At 46.2% G+C, this 19,292-nt stretch overlaps 1 protein-coding gene and 1 pseudogene across 6 annotated transcripts in view; one reads left to right on the forward strand and one right to left on the reverse strand.

Annotated features, from left to right (window-relative positions):
* jmjd1cb (jumonji domain containing 1Cb) overlaps positions 1–19,292 on the forward strand; it is a 385,858-nt gene that overhangs the window by 58,912 nt on the left and 307,654 nt on the right. The window lies entirely within an intron of this gene.
* The window catches only part of LOC147113679 (uncharacterized), a 71,087-nt pseudogene continuing 61,334 nt past the window's right edge, over positions 9,540–19,292 (reverse strand).

Below are 19,292 nucleotides of genomic sequence, written 5' to 3' on the forward strand. Positions count from 1 at the left end.
ACGGACTGAACGGAGGTGTTCCGCAAAGCAGTCACCCAATCTGCGTTTGGTCTCCTCAATGTAGAGGAGACCGCATCGTGAGCAGCGAATACAGTATACTAGATTGCAAGAAGTACAAGTAAATCGCTGTTTCAGCTGGAAGGGGTGTTTGGGGCCCTGGACAGTGGGAAGGGGGGAGGTATAGGGCGGCGCCACATGAACGCTCTTGACCTTTCTCTTCAGCAGCACCGACGCACTCTATCTCAAAGCTGTCTGCGTCCCCAGTTCCATTTCATCCATCGACTCATCCGACGCTTCAACAAAAAACTTTTTTTCTTCCTTTCTGATGTCAAGGATCGCAAGCTTCAGCAACTCTTGATCACCAACGCCCCTCTGGAACCACCACCTCCTTCACTTTCCTCTGACCCCTCTTCTCCCAATCTCACCCCCTGCCGCGTCTTCACTATCCCCTCTGACCTTTCCCCCCCCTCTGACCCTGAACAATCAGTCCTCAGCAAAGGCCTGAGCTTCATCCCCTTACGCCCCCACCTCAATGAATTTCGAGCTCGACACGATGTTGAGCTCTTTTTCCGCCGCCTTCGTCTCCGTGCCCACTTCTCTGGCCAGGAGTCTTCCCCCGGCACTGCTGACCCTTTCTCCCGCTTTCAGAATTCCCGTTCTACCTGGACCCCTCCCCCTGGCCTCTTAGCCTCTCTAGATCTTTTCATCGCTAACTGCCGCCGTGACATCGGCCATCTCCATTTCTCTGCTCCCCTCACTCACTCCAACCTACCTCCCTCTGAACTTGCAGCACTCCATTCTCTTAGATCCAACCCTGACATTGTGATTAAACCTGCTGACAAGGGTGGTGCTGTTGTTGTTTGGCGCACCGAGCTCTACCTAGTGGAAGCTGAACGCCAACTCTCTGACACCTCCTCCTACCTCCACCTGGACCATTACCCCACTACCGAACATCAAACCACCGTTTCCAAGACTGTCACTGACCTCATCTCCTCTGGAGATCTTCCCCCCGTGGCCACCAACCTCATAGTTCCCCAACCCCGCACAGCCCGCTTCTACCTCCTTCCCAAGATCCACAAACAGGACTGCCCTGGTAGACCCATTGTTTCAGCCTGTTCTTGCCCCACCGAACATATTTCTTCCTATCTCGACTCTATCTTTTCTCCCCTTGTCCAGTCTCTTCCCACCTACATCCGCGACTCTTTGGACGCCCTCCACCACTTTAACAGTTTCCAGTTTCCTGGCCCCAACCGCCTCCTTTTCACCATGGACATACAATCCCTCTACACCTCCATCCCCCACCAGAATGGCCTGAGGGTGCTCCGCTTCTTCCTTGAACAGAGGCCTGAACAGTCCCCATCCACCACTACCCTCCTCCGCCTGGCTGAACTTGTTCTCACATTGAACAACTTCTCCTTTGACTCCACTCATTTCCTCCAAATCAAAGGTGTTGCTTTGGGTACCCACATGGGTCCTAGCTATGCCTGCCTTTTCGTGGGATATGTGGAACACTCTTTGTTCCAGTCCTACTTGGGTCCCCTCCCTCACCTCTTTTTCCGGTATATTGATGACTGTATTGGTGCCGTTTCCTGCTCTCGCCTGAACTAGACAATTTCATTCACTTTGCCTCCAATTTCCACCCTTCCCTCACCTTCACATGGTCCATCTCCGACTCTTCCCTTCCCTTCCTCGACTTCTCCGTCTCCATCTCTGGGGATAGGTTATTGACCAACATTCACTACAAGCTCACTGACTCCCACAGCTACCTGGACTACACTTCCTCCCACCCTGCCTCCTGTTAGGACTCTATTCCATTCTCCCAGTTTCTCCGTCTCCGCCGCATCTGCTCCGACGATGCCACCTTCCACACCAGTGCTTCCGACATGTCTTCCTTTTTCCCCAACCGAGGATTCCCCTCGACCGTGTCCGTTCTATCTCCTGCACTTCTGCCCTCACCCCTGCCCCCCTCCCGAAACCACGATAGGGTTCCCCTTGTCCTCACCTTTCACCCCACCAGCCTCCACATTCAACGGATCATTTTCCGCCACCTCCAAAGTGATCCCACCACCAAACACATCTTCCCCTCCCCTCCCCTTTCAGCATTCCGTAGGGACCGCTCCCTCCAGGACACCCTAGTCCACTCCTCTATCACCCCCAGCACCCCTTCCCCTTTGCCCGGCACCTTCCCATGCAAGCGCAGGAGATGCAACACCTGCCCTATACCTCCTCCCTTCCCACTGTCCAGGGCCCCAAACACCCCTTCCAGGTGAAACAGCGATTTACTTGTACTTCTTGCAATCTAGTATACTGTATTCGCTGCTCACGATGCGGTCTCCTCTACATTGGGGAGACTGTAACGTCCGTGTGTAATTGAGACACGGACTGCAGAAGTTGGTTGTAACAGGTGTTTACTGAATGGAGACAAAACTGGAACTACTATACAAAGTTACTACACAGGCGTATATACAGGGATGGTCACTACTGGTACTGCAGTATACAGGGGCTGCAGAATATAGTTCCTTCTTCAAGGTACATACACTACAATTCCTCCCCTTTTAGCTAAACAGTACATAACATTCGATTAATAATTAAATAACATATTTACAATTACAGTTGCTATATACATTAGCTGAAGTTAATCAATTATAAATTCAGTCTTTGAGGAGGATTCATGATTCTGTCCGGATAACGCCTCTTTGGGGTATCAGGTTCTTCTGGCAAAGTTGATTCGGGATCAACGTCATTGTTTGGTTCGTCTGCTTCCAATATCACCGATTCTGAGGTAGATGCAATTGGTACTTCGGTTTCGTCACCAGGTGTATAGGATCGTGGTGTAGATTTGACGTTTTCCAGTGACGCTAGAATCTGGTCAGCATGGCGTCTTATAATGCTCTCTCCAACGTCCACAGTGTACATTAGAGGTCCTTGCCGTGTGCAGATCATTCCTGGCTGCCATTTCTCTGCAGTAGTCCCGGGCCAAAACTGGTTGACCTATCTTGAAACTCCTGGTTGGCCTTTCATTCATATTCTGAAACTGCCTGTTCTCCACATCTCTTCTGATGTTTGGCTTAACCAAATCCAAGCGGCATCTTAGTCTTCGATTGAAGAACATCATGGCTGGAGTTTGGTTGGTAACCGCATGTGTTGTAGGAGTATGTCTTCATTACACATTGCCTTGATAGCCTTCTTGAATGTTTGAATGAACCTCTCAGCCAATCCATTGGTGGCTGGATGATATGGGGCGGATGTGTAATGCTTAATACCATTGTTCTTTAAGAACCTCTGGAACTCTTCAGACACAAACTGTGGTCCATTGTCGGAGCAAATCTGTTCAGGCAGCCCATTTCTGGCGAATATGGTTCGTAAGACTGTGATAGTTTTTTCTGTGGTGGTTGAGGACATTTTTATTACCTCTGGCCACTTTGAATGTGCATCCACCGCAATTAAAAACATCGAGTCCATAAATGGACCAGCAAAATCAATGTGTACCCTTTGCCATGGAGATGAGGGCCACTCCCATGGATGTAGAGGGGCTTGTGGTGGGGCGTTTTGGACCTTCTGGCACCCTGTACAGCTCTTGGTCATCTCTTCAATTTCTCTATCGATTCCCGGCCACCACACAAACGCTCTGGCTAAGTTCTTCATTTTTACCCCTCCCAGATGACCCTCATGAAGCTCATTGAGCACACTATCCTTCAATTTGGGTGGAATTACTACTCTGGATCCACACATCAAGGTTCCTCGGCACACTGACAGCTGTTCTCTTCTCGGCGAGAATGCTGGCAACAGTGGTTCGCCATGTGCTGGCCACCCCTTCACCGTTAAATCATAGACCCTGGAGAGTGTCGGGTCATTTCGTGTTTCCCTTTTCTATGTTTGCATTCATCACAGGTAGACATTCGACTATGGTCGAGTGTAATATCTCCACAGGATCCACTGCAGGTGCTTCTCCCACCGTCGGCAACGGTAGGCGCGACAATCCATCAGCATTCCCATGCTGTTTAGTTCCTTTGTACTCGATGTCATATTGGTGTGCCCCATGGAAAAGGGACCACCTCTGTAGCCGTTGTGCTGTCATTATCGGGACACCCTTCTTAGGGTTGAAAATGGAGACAAGAGGTTGATCAGTTAGTAGAGTAAATTTCTGTCCGTGCAGGTAGTGATTGAACTTCTTCACCCCCCCACACCAGGCTGAGGGCCTCTCTGTCAATCTGGGCGTAGTTACGCTTGGCTGCAGTTAACGAGCGTGACGCAAAAGCTATCGGCCTCTCTGAACCATCAAGGGATTTAAGTGACAGTACCGCTCCAACGCCGTAGGGAGACGCATCACACGCCAGTCTTATCGGTAGTGATAGGTTGTAGTGAGCCAATACTTCTCTTGAAGTGATCAGGCCTTTACACTTCTGAAAGGCCCGCTTACATTCATCGCTCCATTTCCATGCTACTCCAGTTTGTAGCAGGGCGTTCAGTGGGTGCAGAATTGTGGACAAATTTGGCAAAAACTTATGGTAGTAATTCACCAATCCGAGGAATGACCTCAGTTGCGACACATTTTCAGGCGCTGGAGCCTTAACTACTGCTTCAATTTTGTCAGGGGACTTATGTGACCCCTCTTCATCAATCACGTGGCCACAATACGATATTTGTTTCTTAAAAAACTCGCACTTGGGGCGATTGGCTCGTAGCCCGTGTTCTCTTAGTCTAGTGAGCACCTGCTCTAGGTTGGCAAGGTGTTCACGGTCATTTTCACCTGTCACTAGGATGTCGTCCAAGTAACACTGAGTCCCCGGAATCCCTTGCAGGACTTGTTCCATCGCTCTTTGCCATATAGCCGGAGCTGATGCTACTCCGAATACCAGTCGATTATACTGGTAAAGACCTTTGTGAGTGTTCATCGTGAGATATTTCCTCGAGGATTCTTCAACCTCCATCTGCAAATATGCTTGCGCTAGGTCAATTTTTGTAAAACGTTTCCCTCCAGATAGTGAGGCGAAAATATCTTCTATCCGCGGAAGAGGATACTGTACTGTGTGAAGGACTGGGTTCACAGTCACCTTGAAGTCCCCACAGATGCGAACCTTCCTTGGCTCCTCAGACTTATTGTTTAACGTTTTCTTCATGACGGGAACGATGGGTGTCGCCCACTCGCTCCAGTCTACCTTAGTTAACACGCCTGCATTCTCCAGCTCTGCCTCGACGGCTGGGCGAATTGCATACAGTACCGGTCTTGCTTTGAAAAACTTGGGAATTGCATTCTCTTCTATTTTTATCGAGGCGGTTACGCCTTTAAGAGTTCCCAGTCCTTGTTGAAATACCTCTTTAGCGTTAGCTGAGATTTTTGACAATCGTCCAGGTGTGATGTGGTCATCGTTTTTACCAGCCACCGTCAGTGCCTGAATGGAGTGCCAGTCTAAACTTATCTTTCTGATCCATTCACGTCCCAATAACGGTGGTCCACCATCTTGCAGTATGTACAGATACAATTTCTGTATTTCCTTGCCGTTGTATTCGACAGGCACCCTTATTTTCCCTCTGGGGTATACTTTCCGCTCCGTACATGTCTTCAAGACAATGGATGTGTCTTTCAAGGGTATGTGTGAGAATAGCCGCTCGTAGTCTCGTCGATTCATGACGGTCAGGGCTGATCCTGTATCCAATTCCATTTTGACTTGGGACCCTGCTATCGTGAGGGTGACCCAAATGGTTCGGTGATCCTCTTTTGCGATTACGTTGTGTAGTTTGAGACAGCTTAGTCTCTTGTTCCCGGATTCACTATCGCTCTTCTGGTCTTTGGAACTACTGTCCGTCATCTTTTGTACTTTCCTGTACTGTTCCTTAGTAGTCTTTTTGTTGTCGTTAGTCTTCTTCCCGGACCTGCAAACTCGTGCAATGTGTCCCATCTTTCTGCATTGCCTGCATGTTTTGTCCTTGGACCAGCAGTCCTTCTGGTCATGGGTTGTTCTGCCACAGCGATAACATTTTTCAAATCCCCGTGTCATTTCATGGGTGCCGTATTCCTGTGGCTTTTGCTGTATTTCCACAGCTCCCCTTGCTGCTGCTTCGTACGATACTGCCACGCTGAAAGCCTTATCTAGTGTCAGCTCTTTCTCCGAGAGTAACCTCTTCTGGGTTCCTTCACTCAGGAGTCCACAGACAAATTTGTCCCGTAGGGTATCTGCCAGTCCTGCGCTGAACTGGCAGTGCTTCGATAGCTTGCGAAGTTCCGTAAGGTAATCAGCATTGCTCTCATCTTTATGCTGATTTCTCTTGTGGAATTTAAATCTTTCTGCTATCAGCAGCGGTGTAGGATTTAGGTGTTCCTGTAGGATATCCACAATTTCGTTAAAACTCTTCTCCATCGGTTTGACTGGAGCGATCAGGTTCCGCAATAGGCCCTACGTTCTTGCGCCCATTAAGTTTAGTAGTACCGATGCCTTTTTCTCATCTCATATTGCCTTGCAATATACTTCGACTCTTTCCACATACGTGGTCCAGTCTTCTATTGCATTATCGAAGGCAGTGATATTGCCAGTCTTCGGCATCTTGGAGATCTAAGATGGCGCCTCCCGCGCTTTGCCTTCTTCCCCGATTGAACAAAATGGCACCTCATGTGCTTTGCCTTCTTCCCCGCTGGATTAAGATGGCGCCCCCCGCGCTTTGTCTTTTCCGCTGCTGCCAGCGCTGTTGCTGGCGTTTTTATGCCTTGATGGCGACGCCCTATGGTCTTCGCGCACTTCCCCCCCCCCCCCCCCCCGTGCTGCTGCCAACGCCGCTCTCCACGGTCCCCGTGGCAAACTGCAGCTCCTCGCGGCTTTCTGCGCTTCGAATTTCTTTTATTTTAATTACTGTTCCCGTCGTCGGAGCAGACCCTATGGGACACTTTCCTCCCTCTTCTCGGACCTGTACGCTGCCCGGCTTCGTAGCACCGGCCGCCCTGTGTGCTCCACCCTCTCTCCTCCTCTTCCCGACAACGCTGCTCGGCCCCGTTGAAAAGCCACCCGATCGAGCTCTAGCCCGCCGCAGCCCAGGAAGGATCAGTGTACTACCTGCCACCAGCCCGATTTAGCTGGAACACCATAGACTGGATAACCAAGTCCAGCTCTCGACAGCCTCTCCTGCAAATCTTCGAATTTGATGAATCAGAGGGCGGTTGCCCACGGTCGACGCCCGTTTCTTCTGTTTGTTTTTTGTTTTTTGTTTTTGGCTTTCTTCCTTCTGGCCTCGACCTCAAACAACTTCGCTTCAGGGATGGATCCCTGTGAGGTGGTGCAGAACTGTAGGTAAGTTCGGATCTGTTTGTCGCCAATGTAACGTCCGTGTGTAATTGAGACACGGACTGCAGAAGTTGGTTATAACAGGTGTTTACTGAATGGAGACAAAACTGGAACTACTATACAAAGTTACTACACAGGCTTATATACAGGGGTGGTCACGACTGGTACTGCAGTATACAGGGGCTGCAGAATATAGTTCCTTCTTCAAGGTACATACACTACAGAGACCAAACGCAGATTGGGTGACCGCTTTGCGGAACACCTCCGTTCAGTCCGTAAGGATGACCCCGAGCTTCCGGTCGCCTGTCATTTTAATTCACCGCCCCATTCCCACTCGGACCTCACCGTCCTTGGCCTCTTGCATTGTTCCACGGAAGCTCAGTGTAAGTTCGAGCAACAGCACGTCATCTTCCAATTAGGCACTTGACAGCCTTCCGGACTCAATATCGAGTTCAACAATTTCAGATCATAACCTCGGCCCCCATAACATTTTTACTTATTTTTTATACCCACCTTTGTTTTGGCCTTTTTCCCCCCCCCCCCCCCCCTCTTTTTCTCTCTCCCACATGGCAGCTGTCTCCCATTCTGCCAGCACATTTCACACCTAATCTAGAGCCGTCTTTTGTCTCCACTAGTCCCATCACCATCTCATCTCGTTTTGAATACCTCTTAATGTCTTCTCTTTTGTTCTCTCCCAGCCTGGCCTCTCAATCTATTTCATTTCCTGTGCCTTTCCAGTCTTGACAAAGAGTTTGACTCGAAACGTTGACTCTATTTCTCTCTGCACAGATGTTGCCTGGCCTGCTGAGTTTTTCCAGCATTTTCTGTTGTTATTTCGGACCTCCTTAAACCACTCTTCCTTGATCCTTCACCTCTAAAGTGTGAGGAGCGCTTATATTTTCTCAAGATAGAGACCAATCAGCTGCCTCTGGTGTTCACCCTTCCTCTGTCCTCCTCTGAGCCTAGCATTGCAACAGAGTCTATCTTGCTGCTCTCGCTTCTCTTACACCCCCCCCCCCCCCCCAGCCGCCATGCAGTCTCCAATCACAGCTCACCCGAGATCTGTCTCTGTTCACTTGAACCCATTCCCACTAAACTCCTGACCATCCAACATGTTTTCATAGCCTCATGCAACTGACATGTTCAATGGTTGCCCTCTCTTCAAACACTGCCCCTGTATTCTTTAAAACAAAACCACTGTCTTCACCCCTTCCTGAAAAACTCACTCGACCCCTCTGTTCTTGCTAACCATTGCTTCATTTCCAAACACTTTTTCCACTCAAGTTCTTGAACACCAAGATCCATGGCATTTCTCCTGTAACCCCCTGATTGAATTTCTACAAATCAGGTTTCTGCCTCTCCCATAGCACTGAAACCGCTGTAATCAAAGTCACAAACCATATTCTCTGTGATTGTGATGCATTATTACTCCATAAGCTCCTTGACCTCAATGCAGCCTTCGACCTGGTCAGTCGTGCCTTCCTCCTTTAAAGCCTCTCCGAGGTTACATAGAATTTACAGCACAGGAACAGGCCCTTCGGCCTAAGAGGTTTATGCTCCACATAAGCCTCCTCCCACTTCGTTTACTTCATCTCACCCTATCAACATATCCTTTACTCCTTTCTCCCTCATGTACTTATCTAGCTTCCCCTTAAATGCATCTATGCTATTTGCCTCAACCACACCATGTGGTAGCGAGTTCCACATTGTCACCACTCTTAGTAAAGATGTTGTCCAACTCGGGATTACTTGTTTGCTTCTACTCTTTCCTATCTGATGGTAGCTGGAGCATCTCTATCAATGCCTTCATCTCCTAATGTACTGTCACAGCAAGAAATCCCAAGGAACAATTCATACTCGACTCCTCTTCCTCATCTACGTGTTGCCACTTGGTGTCATCATCCACAGATACAGGGTCAACTTCTGACACTGAGCTGAACCTCTCCACCACCTCTAAACCTCTACATTGTCTCTGTGCCACCAGATTGTTTATACAATGTCCTGTCTTAGCTCAGCCGCAAGTTCCTCCAGCTAAACACTGGGAGGACCAAACTCATAATCTTTGGCCTCACCAACAACTCCATTCCCCTCCCTGGCAGCTATCTCAGGCCATGGCACCTTGTTTCACCCCAAGCTGAGTTTCCAACTCCATATCCACTTCATCACAAAGACCACGTATGTCCACCTTTGTAACATAGCTCTACATACCTCAGATTATCTGTTGCTGAAACCATCATTCATGCCTTTGTCACCTCTAGACTCCAATTACTCCAGTGCTCGTTTGTCCAGTCTCCCAGCTTGTGCGAAAGTCCTGTCCCGCTTGCCCATCGCCCGTGGCACTCTCACCTCGTACTTCTTGGGATTAAAACCTAAAAAGAACATTAAAAAAATGAATTTATAGGACTTTTATCTGAGATAATTGGTCTTTTCTGAAGTAAATTTTCAGGTTTTTATGATGGACAGCAAGGCTGGCAAGCAAAACAAAGCAAATTCTGGGCATAAAAATATTTTTTCTGCTAAACCTCAGGGCCCTAACTAAAGTACAGGACTTTTTATTTATTTATTTATTTATTTATTTATTTATTTATTTATTTATTATATATATTATATATATATATATATATATCCCCTTCACTGCTGCAAAATAGCATGTAACAACCTCCAACCTTGTACATCTTGCCCATAGCCTTGCTATATACCATGGGCTTTACAAAAGCTAAGAGATGAAACTGAATAAATAAAGAAGCCTACAAAAAATCAAAGCCACTGATTTAACAGTTTTATGCAAAACTGGATAGAAGCCTGGTATTCAGTCTTAAATATGCTGATTAAAAATCCTATGCCATGTAGTAGTGCAGTTTCACATATATTCTTCATAAATCAGTGCCCCATATAATATATTGTGCCTTATGTGGCATAATACCACTCTTGTTGTAAAATAACATATTCTGTGACTCACCATGACCATCGATCACACTCCACAGTTCTAACCTCCTAACTTCAAATATACCAATCTACAAAGTTCCCTGAGTAAACTACAGTTGAACTCTGAATGACCAGAGCGTCTGTTGACTTAACACAATTGGATCTGGTGGTCTTAAAGATAGGCAGCTACACCTTAGTTCAGTTGTGCATCACATGGTACAACAAGTCTGTCCTTTTATAACAGCACAGCTTTTGACTTAAACTTGAGCAACACCGTAAGTTCTCTCGAATAAAAGTCTTGTATTTAACACACATCCATCGTGTCCTGCTTATTGAAGGATACAGGCCTGAAAGTGTAACATCAGCGATGTTGCATCTCAAAGTCACACTGTACTTCCAATGGACCGTACAAAAACATTGGGCTGGATTTTCCGACCCCCAGGGATGCGTACGAGGTGTGCACGCACCCATAGGGGCCTCACAAGTGCCGGTTTCGGGCATGCAAAGTGCATGTGCTGAAAACCGGCACATGCGATCTGTCACTCTTGACAGATCATCCACATGCCCAGGAGATGGGCCTCCTTGTGCAGGGAGTTCCGCTTTCTGCACAACTTCCGCCCGCTGAAAACCTTTAAAAATCTTACGCCTGGTAAAAGCCTGCGTAAGGCCTGCTTTTACCAGCATAAGAGTTTAAAAAAAAATTAAAAATTTCACTCATTTATAATTTAAAAATACTTTAAAAATAAGTTTGTTTTTAGCCCCGTAAAATGTTAAAAATATTTAATTCAATGTAATTTTAACTAATTTTAAATAGGTGATTTAAAAAAAAAATTTGATGTTTAACTCTTTTAAGTGATCCCCATTCATACTTTTGACAGATCTGTGCATAGAGACCTGTCGAAAGTGTGAAGGGGGATTCCTTTCTTTGATTTGGCCCCCCATGGCCCACGTGATCCCAGGGGCACTTGTGAACCGCATGCGCCTCTGGGATACCTGGACCTCTGCACATTTCGTACGGAGCCAGCAGGTAAGTGCGTAGATTTTTTTCCATTCGGAGGCATCTGCACACAGGAAGCCTCCGATCGGAAATTTGCGCCATTGTTTGATTCAAAACCTACTTATTTGTTAAGCTACCAGTCAAACATCGTGATTAAAAGTGGAGTTGAGGTAGAAGATCAGCCATGATCTTGTTGAATGACGGAGCAGGCTTGAAGGGCCAACTGGCCCTATTTCTCCAGCTCCTATTTCTTCTGTTCTTATGTCCTTAAATGTTAACAAATCAAAAAATACAGATGAGGAATGAGTAACCAGATTTTTACAAGTTAAGCTTCTTCATTCTAGCATATTTTACACGCTGTGGAAACATGCCCGAGCTTGATTGATTTTGGGGAATCACGTGCTTAAGCAGGACCATAAAATGGGCATCATGATCTCATCGGGACAGTACTACACATGACCTTTAGAAAGCCCCAGGAACTACGTACTAGTGTGAAATCTCCCCTCCCCAAGCTTTCAAAAGGTTCTCTGCAGCGAGTGTCACAATTTTCCTGACATCTAGAACTAGTATCAGTTTTCTTACATTTTCAAGGCAGGTTATACATAATTTCTAATGACTTACTGATTTCGGCTTCCTTTTAGCTGTTTGTCTTATCGTGTCCCCCTTGAGCTTTAGGTGCCTCACATGGAATCTGCTATAAGCTTGAGGAAGCCTAGTAACCTTTAATCAAGGAAAAAATCTGCCCTTTCAGGGCACAGGACAGACAGTTTTATTCAGAAAATTGTAGAAAAAAGCGCTAAGCGCTCATGCTTTTCGCAGGCTTGGTAAACAAAGACATTCCAGAATGTAATAAATTCTTGAGACACTCTGGCAAATCACGGTGGTGGGGGGGGGGGCGGGGTAGGCGGTCAGTTTCTGCACCAAATTAAAAAAATTAGTTTCCTTCAATTTTTTAATTTAAAAATCATCTAGCTGTTGGTATTTTCTTCCCTTAGTCCCTTGGACCCTGATTCAGGATAATAGAACATGGTGCATCACCAGAGTGCCTTGTATCCTCACTCCAGGAACAGGACAGTGGGAGCTGAAATATAAACTGAGCACGATGCCTTGGCTCCTGACTCTACCACAACTAAATGATATGATGAAAGGCTAAGTACTATCACTGTCTGGTCTCCAGCGCACCCTTAAAGAACCAGATCCAGGAGACACATTTAGCTGCAGAGTCAGAAGCAGTTCTTGCACTGTGCCAATCTTTGTTTGCAGGTGGCTATTATCAAAAATAGTTAGTCACCCAGTTGCTCTTTGATTACCATGTGGATTTTAAAAGAAAATTATGGAAGTATTGACTGGGATTCAGTGTATCCAGGTCTAAGTAGCTGTCATACCTGTGAATAGAGTATTTTGTTAAGTGGAGAAAGTGGCTACTTCCTCCACTGCCTGAGGCTTTAAACATTGTAGAATATGCAGCAGTCCATGATGTATTCACAGAATCACAGAAACCCCACAATGCAGATAGAGGCCATTTCGGCCCATCGAGCCTGCACCGACACATATCCCACCCGATCCCCGTAACCCCTACACCAACACACATCCCACCCTATCCCCGTAACCCCACGTATTTAATCCCCCTAACACTAAGGGTCAATTTATCATAGCCAATCAACCTAACCCGCACATCTTTGGACCGTGGGAGGAAACCGGAGCACCCGGAGGAAACCCACGCAAACACGGGGAGAATGTGCAAACTCCACACAGACAGTCACCCGAGGCCGGATTTGAACCCGGGTCCCTGGCGCTGTGAGGCAACAGTGCTAACCACTATGCCACCGTGCTGCCCTTGTAGATAGATATGACCATTGCTCAGTTTGTTTCTTGAATGCATGATCTGCTAGTTGCCAAATTGGCATGGTACTTCCTGACCAGACTTGCCAGTTTAGGATGAATAAAATGGTGAATTTTAAACCAAGTCTTCTGTGTTCAGTAGAGTCTGTCTAGCAATGCTGTGATCAAGAGTACTTGCATCTTTTCTGGTCAGTTGTGGTGCTCACCATGCTGCTTGTGAGGAGTTACTATTCATAGGGACTTGAGAGATAGGAGCAAGAGTAGGCCATTCGGCCCTTCGAGCCTGCTCCGCCATTCAGTAAGATCATGGCTGATCTACCTCAACTTCACCTTCCTGCCTATCCTCATATCCCTGGATTCCCTTAGTATCCAAAAATCTGTCGATCTCTGTCTTGAATATATATACTCAACTGCTGAGCATCCAAAGATTCACAACCCTCTGAGTGAAGAAATTTCTCCTCATCTCAGTCCGAAATGGGTGACCCTTATTCTGAGACTGTGACCCACTATTTCTGGACTCCCCAGCCAGGGGAAACATCCTCCCAGCATCTACCCTGTCGAACCCTTTAAGAATTTTATGTTTCACTGAAATCACACCTCATTCTTCTAAACTCTAGGCGTAGTCTACTCAATCTCTTGTCATAGGACCATCCCCTCATCCCATGACAACCCCCTCATCCCAGGAATCAGTCCAGTGAAGCTTTGTTGCACTTCCTCTAAGGCAAGCATGTCCTTCCTGGGGTAAGGAGACCAAAACTGTAAACAGTACTCCAGGTGTGATCTCACCAAGGCCCTATATAATTGTAGTGAGACTTCTTTCCTCTTATACTCCAATCCCTTTGTAATAAAGGCCAACATACCATTTGCTTTCATAATTGCTTGCTGTACCTGCATGTTAACTTTCTGAGATTTGTGTACAAGGACTCCCAGATTCCTCTGAATACCAACATTTCCCAGTCTCTCTCCATTTAAAAATTTTTCTGCTTTTCTATTTTTCCTACCAAAGCGGATAACTTCATATTTCTCCAAATTATATTCTGTCCGCCATGTTCTTGTTCATTGACTTAACCTGTCTATATCCCTTTGCAGCCTCTTTGCATCCTCTTCACAGCTTACTTTCCCACCTAACTTTGTATCATCAGCAAACTTGGATACACTACACTGGGCCCTCTCATTTAAGTCCTTGATATAGATTGTAAATAGCTGCGGCTCAAGCACTGATCCTTGTGGTACCCAACCAGTTACAGTCTGCCAACCCAAAAATGACTAGTTTATTCCTACTCCCTGTTGTGTCCGTTAATCAATCCTCAACCGAAGATCACTATCAACATCCTGGGGGTTACCATTGATCAGAAACTGAACTGGACCAGCCATATAAATACTGTGGCTACAAGAGCAGGCCAGAGGCTGGGAATTCTGCGGCGAGTGTCTCACCTCCTGACTCCCCAAAGTCTTTCCACCATCTACAAGGCACAAGTCAGGAGTGTGATGGAATACTCTCCACTTGCCTGGATGAGTGCAGCTCCAACAACACTCAAGAAGCTCGACACCATTCAGGATAAAGCAGCCCGCTTGATTGGCACTCCATCCACCACCTTCAACATTCACTCCCTCCACCACCGGCGCACTGTGGCTGCAGTGTGTACCATCTACAAGATGCACTGCAGCAACTCGCCAAAGCTCCTTCAACAGCACCTTCCAAACCCGTGACCTCTACCACTTAGAAGGACAAGGGCAGCAGACGCATGGGAACATCACCACCTACAAGTTCCCCTCCAAGCCACACACCATCCTGACTTGGACCTGTATCGCCGTTCCTTCACTGTCGCTGGGCCAAAATCCTGGAACTCCCTTCCTAACAGCATTGTGGGTGTACCTACACCATATGGACTGCAGCGATTCAAGAAGGCGGCTCACCACCATCTTCTCGAGGGCAATTGGGGATGGGCACTAAATGCAGGCCTAGCCAGCCAGCGACACCCACATCCCATCAATGAATTAAAAAAAATAATAATATATTACTCCCAATCCCAAGAGCCCTAATGTGTTGTCTGCTGCTAAGCTAGGGCTCCAACCTGCACTTGTCAGTTGTTTAATCACTTGCGGCTCCTCTCGGGGTGGAGACGGCTGGCGGGGGAAGGGTGTGGGAGGGAGAAAGAGTAAGTAAACAAGGTCTGTTTAAGGTTGAAATGGCTCCAACATGACAAACCTGGTGATTGAAGATTGGAACAAAGTCAACTCTCTGTGCCAGACTTGGTAATCCAATAGCTGGGGCAGGCAGATCTGCAGTACTTTACGACAGCTATTGTTGATTGAACAGTCAGCGTGGCTCATTAATGGGATCTAGTAGCTGTCACTGGGAGCTGGGTTTCTGCATATTTGGCTCCAGATCACCGTGCAAATGAATGCCTAAATGGCTAGGGTGTTCTGTGCTGGTAACTACCCTGCACACGTTTGGGAATCCCTAATCCTCAGTTCTTGTCAATTTACACCTAAGCTTTCTAGACTTTGGTAAGTGGGATGTGTACCTACAGGAGTACACTCCATTATTGGGTGAACAGGAACATGACCTGTGTGGGCCTTTTTGTAACTTAGTTTGAAGAATGTTAAGCACAGTAATGGCTTCTGGCATCTGGCTGATCGTAAAAGAAGTCTACAATAGTCACATATTGGGATTTATTGACCATTTTTCCAGACACAAGATTTGGGAAAAAGTTGTTACTTTTTTTGTTAAGGCAAAATGTATTCACACAACTTTAGCAAAAAAAGCACCGTAACAAAAAATGGTTGGTATGCCAAAGAGAGTTTTTCCCCCAAATAAGCAATTCATAAGCTTGTCTTGATAATTGATGAGCATCTCGCACCTTTGTTCCTGGTCCTGTCAGCTTAGCAGGGGCCGTCTGACAGGTCTTCCTTTTTGGCTGTGAACAGAGGAAGATTAAAAAAAACAGGCACCAACACAGGTTGTCGGGTTTCTTTGTAAAAACAGAATGCTGTGTGTTGTGTCTGTGTATAATGTATAATAAGACACAGACTGCAGGAGAACGGTACAACAGGTGTTTACTCAACGTGGCTCACACTGGAACTGATCTGTACAGATTACTACTCAGTGCTATATACAGGTGTGGTCACTGCCGGTACTGCAGTATACATGAGCTGTAAAATATAGTTCCCCCCCCTTAAAGGTATGTACATTACACTGTGAGGACAGTGAGATCCAGCAAAGGTTGTAAAGTCAGACCTAGTTTGAAAACACAAAATTGCAAGGGCAACCTTTGGCCTGGCTCATAAGGAGAATGGGAGAGGTTAGTTCCGAGTCAAGAAAGACCACCCACCAATGTGGCGAAGTGTGGTATGTTCATTATTTTGTATTATTGCGCAAAGACAAATGGTGCTGCTGGAACTAAGTGATTCTGATCATAACTGTTGCACTTTATTTATTCGCTGTGAAATTAAATAGCCTAACGATTTGCATGTGGCCTCCTCAGTCCATCTGAAAATATTGAAGAAGCACATGGGCAAAATATAATTGAATTTAGATCACAAAGGAATACCTTTTTAACACCCCTGAGTTACGTCATTGAACAGTATGTGCACACAGCTAAATAGAAGATGCTTAGACTGCTTACAGGAGTGATGAGCACCACTTTACCACAGAATATCTGTGACCAGACCGTAAACAACACACATAATCATTCCCTGATGGTTTCTTTTGAACTTGAGGAATCTAGCTTCTCCTCACTTAGAGCTAGCTGCCTGTCTAAATGAGCTATTCTCCTGTGGTGAGTATGAGAAGGAAGTGGTGGGATTGCTGCTTTACGGCTGATAGCAAACACATTAGAGACACCCTGAACATTGACTTTGTTACCTCGGGGTTATACCTTTTCAGCCAAGTCCCCCCCTCCACAGGAGCAATTGGACAAGGGGACCATTTTTCAGCCCCTGGTTCAGTATAGCTGCGTTGGCCTTAAAGAAACAGGCTAGGTTAAACAGAAATCAAAAATAATCTCACCAGCCTTGGCAGCAAATTGATTTTTTTTCAAACCAGTTCCTCTATTATTAAGGGTTATCAAAATATAAATGCTGTCTAGTGGTAGGGTCTGATGCCTTGAGGAGCAGTTCTGAAATTTTTGCTCAGCCCATTTTTATAATCTGGGTGCTCCATCGAACAATTGTGGTCAGGTATTATCTCTGAGCTTCATTTGTCTTAAAGAGCCTCTATTTGGAAGATTCACTAGATTCCTTGCTGGAGAAATAATGTGATTATCGGGATATAGCATCTTCCCCATGTTTTAAATCCACATTCTACTGCCTGTCATTCTACATCCCTCTAAACTGCTCTCTACAGATGCTGAATTGAGCTCAAGCATAAATGGCCCCTTATTATTGCAAAGCACTATGGACAGGGCTGCCAGTGGTTGAAAGCAGTCTGTGAATTAAATAATTCTATTGGACTGTTGCGAATATATCTGGCTCCATTGCTGCCATATTTCCCTATGCTATGAGGTAATAGGTACCCTCACTGGTTGACGCACACTAATCTTGTGGTGGGGGAATTTCCGAGAGGAGTGTCACATACTACATCAGTTTTGAGACAATGGGGATCTAATCAGAAGTTTGTATTTTTTAATACAAGAATGGATGTTCTTGCATGTGCTTAGCTAAATAGACAATGTAATTACATAGAATACACAACACAGAAACAGGGCATTCAGCCCAACCAGTCCATGCTGGTGTTTATGCTCCACTCGAGTCGCCAAACCATTCTTGCTCATCTAACTCTATCAGCATAACCCTGTATTCCCTTCTCCCTCTCATGCTTATCTAGCTTTCCCTTAAATGTATCTATATTGGGCCAAAAATTGCCGTTGGAGGCACACCTCTGGAGTACACCCCTACTTGATGGTGGCTCTCCTGCGCAAACTTGCGGTCTGACGCTGCGAGCTGGAGGGCAGCCTAATGACCCACGGATCCCAGGGACACAGCCTGTGCGGAAGCGAACTGGGATCACGTACCTCGTCCTCGAATCACAAAACACAGTTCGTTTTTAATCATTTACAAAGGGAATGTGGTAATCAGATTTAATTGAATCCCATAATCAGATTTAATTATAATTTACAAGGTTAGAATTTAATGCCGAATTAGCTTCATTCCACCAACTTCACACACAAATTTAATTTATTGATCATTTTTGACATCATTAAAACTCTTATAGTTGCAGAAACATTGACAAACTCATTTGATACAGTTAAACAGTATGATTTCCGAGATGAACATGTTTAAAACATGCCTGAGGTATCCCCTTATGCTGATGCAAACAGGCCCTGTGCTTGTTTGCATCAACCGTAACATTTCCGTACGCAATTGTTGGCCAGTCGGTGCTCTGCGCCAGCAATTGCTTTGTTGTGGGCCGTACGGATGGCCTGTCAAAGCGTACGTTAACGGACCGCAAGTTTGGGATTTTGTGCATGCGCAAGCGCATGCAGAAATCCGGAACTTGTGTTGGTTTTCAAAGGAGGTACACCGCCATACCCACCGGTGTACCTCTGGGCCAATGTTTGTCTCAACCACTGCCTGTGGTAGTGAGTTCCACATTCTTGCCACTCCCTGGGGAAAGAAATTTCTTCTGAATTTCCTATTTGATTTCTTGATGACTTTCTTATACTGATGGTCTCTAATTTTGCTTTTCCCCACAAGTGCAAACACACTCTCTGTGTCTACTCTATCAAAACATTTCATAATTTTAAAGACCTCTATTAAGCCATCCCTCCGCTTTCTCTTTTCAAGAGAAAAGAGACCCAGCCTGTTTAACTTTTCCTGATGGGTATAACCTTGCATTTCTGGTATTATCCTTGTAAATCTTTTTTGCATCCTCTCCAGTGCCTCGATACCCTCTATAGTTGCTATGGGCTCCTGCATCGAAGATGGGTAGGGTTCCTCCACTCAAGATGATAACTCTGTGGTGGCTCAGTAAGCCCCGTTCTTGACACTGAGCTGAGGGAGGGGCCAAAGGTCAGGTTTTCTCTGTCTGTCTGTGTGTGGGTATGTGTCTAACGTGTGCTCTCTCGCTGCCCCTCTTCACCACCCTCCCTCCCCCCCACCCCCCCCCCCACTCTCTGTCTTGCTGTTTTTGTCTCGAGATGGAGCAGTTTTCCTGGAAAAGTCAGAGTTGATCTTGGTTTCTCTCCTGTCAGTGCAGGAGGCTGTTAAAGTCTAGGCTGAAGCATTAACAGTTGCAGCCTGTAAAAGTTGGT

This window comes from Somniosus microcephalus, chromosome 8, assembly GCF_052327205.1.
Source record: "Somniosus microcephalus isolate GS21.2 chromosome 8, FLI_Smic_1.0, whole genome shotgun sequence".
NCBI lineage: Eukaryota > Metazoa > Chordata > Chondrichthyes > Squaliformes > Somniosidae > Somniosus > Somniosus microcephalus.